A 10,419-nucleotide genomic window follows, 5' to 3' on the forward strand; every position below is an offset into this window, starting at 1 on the left:
GATAGCTCTCAAAGGGATCAACCGATTCGAACAAATATTTGCACTTCGTAATATTTAGCCCAAACATAGCTTTGGCCCGGTCCACTCCTTCAGGTACCTCCCCCACAAAAGTTCGAAAATGTTCGGAAAAAATTTTGGGTACGATAACTCTTGATGGGAGTAACCGAATCGGTCCATACTTTGCACCTCGTCAAATTTCTACCGGACATAGATCAAGTTCGAATGTGGACTATATCGGTCCACTCCTTCGCGTACCTCCCACACATAATTTCGGAAAAGTGCAGTTTAAGATCGTTTTGATTTTTATTGTAACAACTTGTATTCGCTACCCTCATTACGACGGTGCAAGTTTTTTCAGGGGCAAGTCCATACTTCCTGAAAAATTACCCGAAAGCTGTAAAAACCCACTAAGGCACCATGTGTAGTGGTTGCAGCGCACGATAACTCTTCAAAGGATAAGGCAATTCGATCCAAAAAAAATTTGGCAGTCGTAATATTTTGCGCAAATCTAAATCTAGTTCTAAGATCGGCCATATCGGTCCACTCCTTTAGGTACCTCCCCCACAACAGTTTAAAACTTTTCGCTAAATTATGTCATCATATATATGTCATCTACTTCGGGTACTTCCAACACTAAATTTCGGAAATGCCCCAAAAACTGTAAAAAACCCTACGGCCAGCAAGCGTAGTGGCTGGGTCGTACGACAACCGAATACTGCGTTGGTACACACTTTTCATATCTTAATATTTCTTCGAATATTAGACAAAATTCGAAGGTGTTGCTTATTGGCCCACTTTAGTCTAAAGCGCACAACAGGCCTACTTCTGGCTTAAGTGTATGTCCACCAGGGCATGTGGCAGTTACTCGCCCCTCTGTTCAACCTAACCTATAGGCCCACTTCTTCCGGTACCTTCACAAAAGTTAGAAAATTTTCCCTAATAATAATAATTCCCTCATAAACGGAGCAACCGATTTGGTCCAAACTTTGGATCTCGAAACATTGTGTCCAAACTTTTTATGTTTATGTTCAAAAGTAGACCATATCGGTCCACTGCTTGGGTTACCACCCACACAAATGTTCATCATCTTTGTTTAAATGCCGTAAAGGGTCTTTCGTAACGGAAGTAAATAACTTTTGCCATTAAAATTGTGAACACTAGTCGCACGTTCGTTCTCCTTAAAATTGCCTGTTCCCAACATTGGCACACGCCGAATGAATGTCATTGGTATTAGAACGTTGTGGACGTTGATATCGATGCCGATACGACCAGCGATGCCAATGTGTTCAATACATTTTTTTGTGAAATTGTGAAAAGTTATCGCTATTTCATTATACGCTTCAGCCTCGATATTTCCTTGTCTCATCCTTTTGCTTAACAATGTGGATATTTTATTTCCGCTTTTAACTTATTTAAAGGCTTTGTGTGCTGTTCTACATCAAGTATGACAATTAAAAAATGAAAAAGAAAACAAGGAGAAGAACAAAAACTATGAAATTTTGATGGAAAAACGCTGGATTTTAAATAAAAATAAATTTTTAGTTTCGCGCCATTGTTTTGTATGTGTTGCTACAAATGCCAAAGAAGCGAAATGCAAAACGTGAAAACAAGGTAACAAAAAAGGAATGCATTGTTTGTTTGTCCAATTGAAATGTTCTGAACTGAAAAGAAAGCTTTTTTACATCCCTTTCCCCCTTTAGACTACAATTTTTGCGATTTTTTGTTTTCGGCAAATCCGTTTGAGGGCCCATTGATTCACGACAAAGTCATTGACAGAACAACAACTGGAATTTTTAAACCACTTTAACATCCATTCATATTCTTGCAACCGTAAGCCACATGTCGTGTGCCACATAGTTCTCCACAATGCTGCTGTTGTTGCTATTTCAAATGCACATTGAAGGCGTCATATTGTCACTGCCATTGACAATATGGCATTGTTTGTAATAAAAAACCACAAAAAATTAAACTTCAAAAAAGTTGGCAAAATGAAAAAAGGAAACGAGGGAAAACTAAAGCAATTTGAATGAGTTAAAGTCGGCAAAAAGGACTTCGTTGTTATTTATCATAGATAATATAATCATTATTAACATGTGTGTCAGTATCACCAAATTTGGCAATGTAATAATAGAAACTTTGTCAGATGTTTACTTCAAATAGCGTCAAAAAACTAAATACAGTCGAAATCGCTTATAACGTCGGCCAAGGGACCGACGGAATTTGTCGCTATAACCGATATGTCGTTATAAGCGATAGGGCTATAAAGGGCCCCAGAGATTTGGGACTTTTGGATATCGTCGTTATAACCGATATGACGTTAAAAACGACGACGTTATAAGCGATTTGGACTGTATGTATTTTTAAATAATACCTTCTTACCTTACTTACATAGTAAGCCCTCTACGGAACATTTGTCCTATAAACTGAATTAAGAAAAAAATCGTCTCTATTTGTCGCTTTACTTCTCCACTAGTTTATTCCTTCCAGTTCTTCGTGCATCGCCAACGGGTTCAAAATAGCTCATTCTTATTACATTGGTCAAGCTAACGCAATCGTTGTATCTCGATACCTTTAACTATACTGATGTCGTTGTATAGCCGGTACAGCTCGTGATCCATAAGACTTCGATGTTCAGGTCAAAGCAGATTGCCCGTAGTTTTTCAAACATGTTTTCCCTCAAATACACCAATGACAATGCTGTCAGTCTGCATGTGCAAGTTCCCAGGCTTCGGAACTATATATTAGCACGGGTAGTTTCAGTGTTTTATATAGTGTTATTTTTGTTTACCGAGTTGTAGTAGTTGTTTTTAAACTACTTACTTAAGCTATAATAAGATCTGTTACCCAGTACTATTCTTCTTGTTATCTCAGCACTGATTTTGCTTGTTGTGTTTATGGCGGTGCCGAGGTAGACGAAGTCTTCAACTACCTTAAAATTATATGAGCCAACTTCCACAGTCAGGGAGGCAAAATACCCCACAGTGTAATGTAGGCGACATCTCCTGAGTATCTTAGCCATGTAAAACTCCACTACAAGTGGTGTCTTAGGACACGCCGTTCGGACTTGGTGATAAACTGTAGGTCCTATATCATTGAGCTAATATGAATGAATATGAATCTTTATACGTTTGCATCTCGTATAACCTTTTCCAGCAGGATGTTGAAGAGATCACACGAAAGGCTTTCTGCTTGTCTGAAATCTCTTTTGGACCTTCCAAAAACAAAGTCTGACTATGAAAGTAAAAAATCCCATTTTTACAATGATGCAAAGTAGGTTGGCGTAGGTGGCCATGTTTGAGTAATAAAACTACAACCGTCTCGCTGGGTTGTAAATTCTATTCTGATTTTATTAAAATAAAATGAATCTTAATAACTAAGTTACAAAATAGTTCTTAGTCTATCTTCTCCTATTCTATGCTCTTATCACTACAAGAACCTCTTCCCTTGCTGAGTGCATTATCACTTGGGCGATGCCTTTATTATCAATGCACCCAGCCGTTCACATAAACTGCTATCTCTTATGCTCTACTTATCTAAAATACATAGATTTTTATTGCCCATTGTACTTAAATATTTTATGATCGACCATATTAATAGAAAATGTTGCTGCTGGAAAACTGACTGATTAAAATATTTTCCAATATTACACGAAGTTCCCCAACAGCACAACCATTACTAAATCATGTACAAATAATTTGTACATTCTCAGCCGCGGCTTAAAGTGGGCGTAGTGGATTATCTAACATTATGTTACATTATAACAAAATGAAGAATGAAAAAAGTATTACTTAAATAAAAATAAAATCTAAATATAATTATTAGAAAAAAATTAAATATAATTATTCTAGGTCACTGCACCAATGACATTCGTTTTTAGAGCTCTTCTCCAACGATGAAATACGTTGTATACTCCTTTCGGCAATGACTCTCTCCTATGTTGCTTGAGTTTGATTGGTTCTTTATCGCCATCTCTTAAATAGTTTTCATTCCCGTCATCAGTTTTATTTATTTATTTATTTATTTCATAAACAACTTTACATTAATTCAAGCCATCGGGCCAATAGAAAAGAATTAAATTATATTACATTTATGCATGTTTTATCAGTTGTATCGAATATTTTTTCGTTCCCGTCATCCAGCCAGACTTCCGTTAATTCATCACTTGATTCTGGGGACATATTATTGGGATGTGTCCATTCACTGCACTTTTCCTGGCTGTGGGTTTCAATCAACGGTTGTATACATGTTCCGTTCTCCCTTCGTAGTTGTTCCATTAGTTCATTTTCTTCTTCTGGAGTGTCTTGATTGACTGTATCTTTGATATTCACAAATTCTTCCACAAGTCTTTCTTCATCACAGCTTCCCGTGTCTGTTCCAGCCGTCTCATTCAAATCATCTTCACAGACATCGACCTCACTCTTTTCACTGCTGGTTACAAAATATTCCAATTTGCTAAAATAGTCCTTGCCACTCAATAGTTTGTTGTAGGCACCAATTTCTAGATCCAATGAACTTTCCATGTCCGTTAGAAGTTGGTCATCTCGCATCTTTTGCACCATCGCATTATGTAAACGTTGCAATTCAGCTTCCAAATTGGCAACATCCGAAACATGACTTGTACGCTCATTTTCTAGCAATTGCTCCAAATCAAGTATGCGGGCATTTAATGTAGCTTTTGTCGATTCCAATTCACTAACTCGACTATTCAAGCTATCAACACATGTACCAGTCTCAAGTACACAGTCTTACATAAGTATACGTACGCCCCATAAATCTCGGGTTTTAGAAAAAGTAATGATATTTATGAAATTCCAAGTACACAGGTTTACTACGTCTCACTAATAAACAATATTTAATACAAGAAAAGTATATTCCATAATATAAATAACGGTAAATTTTACAAAAACCAAAAAATGATACTTACAAAAGTATACATACGCCCCAAGGAAATATGAGTATTATCGTACAATTTATGGAATTAGCAGCCAAATTTATACATTTTATTGTTTTGGCGAATGTGTCTGGGTGTCCGAGATATATTTTAGAGAAAAAAAAAATAATTTTTGGGTGTTAAGTGCCGTTATTTAATGTCAAACTTCTTGTAAAGCTCGTTAAAGCGGACCCTTGCTGATTTCTTTCCGTTTTAGGTATTTGAGTATACAAAAGCCACAATATTAGTGTCAGATTATAGATTTTGAGATCCTAGAAAGCTTTTTAGTTGACCTTGTGCATAACACACCTTCCTGGGTGTCGATAAATTCACATCTTTCCTGGGATATCTCAGGAAGTTAATAGATTCCTCGGAATTCTTGGCTCAAATTACATACAGAAGACCTTGAATTGTGTTTTAGTATGGCGTTATATAATCCTTGGACACCAATTGAATCAGAAATGTACAATTATCCGATACTTTCCGACCCTATATTGACGGTAATGGTTATAATACGAAAACTACGTTGTTCACAGTGTAAATTTCATGCTTTTTGGTAGTGATTATATTTTGATGCTTTGGGAGCAGGTTTTTAACAGAATATTTCACATTTCTGATTCAATTGGTGTCCAAGGATTATATAACACCATATTAAAACACAATTCAAGGTCTTCTGTATGTAATTTGAGCCAAGAATTCCGAGGAAACTATTAACTTCCTGAGATAACCTAGGAAACATGTGAATTTATCGACACCCAGGAAGGTGTGTTATGCACAAGGTTTTTAGTTGAGCTTTCTAGGATCTCAAAATCTATAATCTGACACTAATATTGTGGCTTTTGTATACTCAAATACCTAAAACGGAAAGAAATCAGCAAGGGTCCGCTTTGACGAGCTATACAAGAAGTTTGGCATTAAATAACGGCACTTAACACCCAAAAATTATTTTTTTTTCTCTAAAATATATCTCGGACACCCAGACACATTCGCCAAAACAATAAAATGTATAAATTTTGCAGCTAATTCCATAAATTGTACGATAATACTCATATTTGCTTGGGGCGTATGTATACTTTTGTAAGTATAATTTTTTGGTTTTTGTAAAATTTACCGTTATTTATATTATGGAATATACTTTTGTTGTATTAAATATTGTTTATTAGTGAGACGAAATAAACCTGTGTACTTGGAATTTCATAAATATCATTACTTTTTCTAAAACCCGAGATTTATGGGGCGTACGTATACTTATGTAAGACTGTGTAATTCTTCGATAGCACTAGAGTTACTTTTGGTTGCAGCTTGCAGACTCTCCATCTTTTGCTCATACAGCATTTTAATTTCCTCACGAAACTCCTGCAGAGATTGTTGTAATTTGTTTTCACTTGCTTTGTAGACATCATTATTTTTATGTAATTTTTGATGGACTTCGTCTAGTTGTTCTTCTAATTGTTGATTACGGTTTTGTAATTCTTCATTGGAAGACTGCAATGAATTAAACTTTACACGTACATCCGCAACAACGTTCTTAAATTCTGCTATCACCTCCTGGAGGCCTTTAACCTCACACAATAACGCTTTTTTGTCGGTGCATTCTTCATAGAGCTGTGCTTCCAGCTGTTGAGTTGTCTTCTTTTGAATACAATCAATTTGTTCGTATGATTGTTTCATTTCTGCTACATTCAATTGCAGTATCCTCACCTCCTTTGCGAGGTGTGTATTTTCTTCTTGCACAACATCGAGATTACGTTTGGTTTCTTTCAGCTCTGTGCGCAATTTTTCCAAAAAACTATTCTCTTCATCTATGGCTCTTGTTTCCTCAACCTGGGAGGTATTTTCGGGTTGACCGTGGTCTTCAAAATTTTCCTCAAAATGAGGACTTGCCGGCGGCCAACTCTCCAACTCTTGATATTTTCGGCTGGCCTCGGCAATGCATCCGTCACATTCACAGTTGTGGGGGTAGAAGATCCAATATCTTTCAGCCATCCAGAGTCTCTCCACTGAATCCTCCTCCCACATCTTATCCTGTCTACCTTTGTCTACGGGACAAACCATTTCTCATTGGAATAAAGCCTGGAAAGCCTTCACCAATTCTCTAAGGCGGATTTGCGCATCTTCGGCTAACTTTAATCGGCATTCTAGCTCTCTATTTCGAGCCGTTAGTTTATTCAGAATATCTCCTTCCATGATTGTTTTTTTTTTTCTTTAATTGGGACCTTTGCCTCTTTTCAATAGTAACGATTTTTTTTAAGTGGGACTTTATGTCCTCTTTTGATTTTTTTTTTCGAGTGGGACTTTTATAGTCCTCTTTTCTATAAATTTCTTAGGTTTATTTTTTAAGTTGGGACCACCATTTGTCCTCTTTTCCAATTTATATTTTGTGTGCCCTTTTGCGTATTTTTCCTTTTTTATTATCTTTAAATTTGTACTTCAATTTTACGTTTTTAATTTTTGTCTCTATTTTTGCTTCTTCCTTTTTGACTTTTTAATTTTGTATTAACTTTACATTCTCTTTTCTTGGCGCCTTTTTTAAATTATATTTGTTGTATTTACCTCCTTTTTCTTTGTTATATTCTTGATCTTTGTTTTTTATTTATTTTTGTTTTAATTTATGATTTTCTTTTATTTTGTTTTTCTCTTTGAAGGATCACTGTAGTCCTTTTTTAATTTTTTTATATTTATATGCCCTGTGGGTCTTTTTTGCGCTTAGTTCTTCTCTTCCTTTTTAGAGAAGAACCGCTTCGTTTTTTTAAGTGTATATTTTTCCAATATTTTATTCTTATTAATTTTGTGGCCACTGGTTCTAATTTTCTCGAAGGACCTTGTGTATATATTTTATTTTTATTCCGGCTCGAACGACCATGTATATATATTTTATTTTTAATGCGGCTCGAAGGACCATGTGTATATATTTTATTTTTAATCCGGCTCGAAGGACCATGTTTGAGTAATAAAACTACAACCGTCTCGCTGGGTTGTAAATTCTATTCTGATTTTATTAAAATAAAATGAATCTTAAGAACTAAGTTACAAAATAATTCTTAGCCTATCTTCTCTTATTCTATGCTCTTATCACTACAAGAACCTCTTCCCTTGCTGAGTGCATTATCACTTGGGCGATGCCTTTATTATCAATGCACCCAGCCGTTCACATAAACTGCTATCTCTTATGCTCTACTTATCTAAAATACATAGATTTTTATTGCCCATTGTACTTAAATATTTTATGATCGACCATATTAATAGAAAATGTTGCTGCTGGAAAACTGACTGATTAAAATATTTTCTAATATTACACAAATCTCTTCCCGCCGAGAATGATCCATCACAATTTACAATGGATGATGTTTCGAATGACATCAGTGGTGCGATTCTGTAACTCATTTTTTGAGTTAACAACAAAAATCGGTAATATTAAAATTCCTTTAATTTCGATAATATTATTCGGTAAGTAGCCGTAAAGTTCTACCGATAGAAACAGTGTTGTCAAGTTTTATTTGAACTTTTCATTTATAATTTCGCGTTTTTATTTTACCGATTTTTGTCGGAAACTCAAAAATTTAATTAGAGAATCGCTCTACTGGAACGCTAAATCGTCCAAAGCATTCGTTCGTACCAAATACCCTTGAGGCTGTAGTCCTCCCCAGCGTCAGAAATAGCTATCCATATTGCCGATCATCAGCATCTCCACACATATTAGTCAATTACTCAACCATAGCAAGAACAGTGATGGTGGAGCTAGACTTTTAAAACAGCCTTTGATACTGTCTTGGCGTCTGGTACCTCCCGTATGTCATTTGTGACAGGCTGAACTCCTGTTTCACTGACCTTAACACCTTTTTCCACGCGAGAAATATGCAAATATCCGCCACTAAATCTACGGTCACTCTGTTCACCACATGGACGACAGAGGTGAGAAATGAGTTGAATGTGATGGTCGATGGTAGCAGAATTCCGACTACAAATTACTCCAAAATTCTAGGGGTCACATTCACACATTCACAAGCTGAGATGTAGGAACAAGGTAAGAATTCCGACCACAAACTACCCCAAAATGCTAGGGGTCACATTCGACATCATGTTTAATGTCCTCAAGTCTCTAGCCGGCAGCACTTGGGACGGAGGTAAAGAAACGTTGTTGACCACATATCACGTCATAGGCCAGTCTGTTGTTGTTGTAGCAGCATTTAAACCTACGTAAAAGCATAGGTTTAATGCTGGGTTGGCAGCCGCTGGCCGAAACACTATTGTTCCGGGTCAATCCGGTACGAAAGAACCCGCTGCCGTGGGATTGTAGGTCAGTCTGTGGTAAGCTGTGCGGCGCCATTATGGTCCGCGAATGTATATGCAACGCGATGAAAAAATATGGACCTATATGTCGCAGTCTTCTCTTTGGTATCAGTACGACACTCCTGATAATAGCATGGTTTTAGTCGGGAACGTATTTCTAAAGTCGTGATCCGAGTCGATGTTTACTCCACGGAAAGATCGTACATCCAATACGCCTTATGGATTTCTTCGATCTATTTGTCAATTTGGTTTCTCTGGTCATGCTGTTAACTTAAAAAAATACATTAACATCTTTTGCCTAAATAAAAAATCTCACGTCTGAAAAGTGTAAGGTGCCCATGATGTCTGTTTTCACAAGCCTAACGTGCCAAAATTGTTTGCAGTAATCGGGTGAATATGTGTGTGTGTGAATACATGTGACAATTCATTATTGTAACTCCCCACATTTTACATTCGGAAGGAACAAAAAACGGTAAAACTCACACACAAATGTCACATACAAAACGAATCCTATTTGAAATGACGCCAAAGGGTCATGGCCAAATAGTTGTTGCCTTTGAATAAAACTGAAAAATAAGTCCATTCTTTTTTTTTTTTGGGAGGGGGAAGGGGTCTAGCACTTGTTTGTCGAATCGTTGTCGTGACATTGTATAACGACATCAGTTAAGGATAAAAACAGTTTTTTGGCTGTAATACCTTGCCAATGGATTTGAATTCTGTAGAATGGAGAAAATAGCTGTCATGGTATTTCGACAGTCAAACGATAATAAATTAAAGTTAATTTTTGGATTTTATCTGTGTGTTTGTTTTTCACATACATCTGTTTTTATGATTGTATGGCCCAAAACAGTTACTTGGTGGCTTGCTTTCCGAAAGGGTTTCACAAACAATTGTTTCATTGTTTTTGGCCTCGTTAGTTTACAAGATCACAAGTAACATAAAAACATATTTTTGTGCATTATAAAAAAGAAAACAATTTGTTATTGTTAATTTAACATTGATTGGTTTACAATTTATATTGTCTCATTATCTTTTAATGGATTCGTTTGCAAATTAAATTATTACGACATGACCGGCCATGTTTCTTCTACCAGGGATTAGTAAAGAAATTGTATGTCTTACAAAGCCCTCAAATCACATTGTGTCTTTTAATGTACATATGCTTGTACATATGTACATACGTACATCAATAGCAAAAG

Source organism: Musca autumnalis, unplaced genomic scaffold (assembly GCF_047663935.1).
Source record: "Musca autumnalis isolate F117 unplaced genomic scaffold, ASM4766393v1 scaffold_4, whole genome shotgun sequence".
NCBI classification, from domain to species: Eukaryota; Metazoa; Arthropoda; class Insecta; order Diptera; family Muscidae; genus Musca; species Musca autumnalis.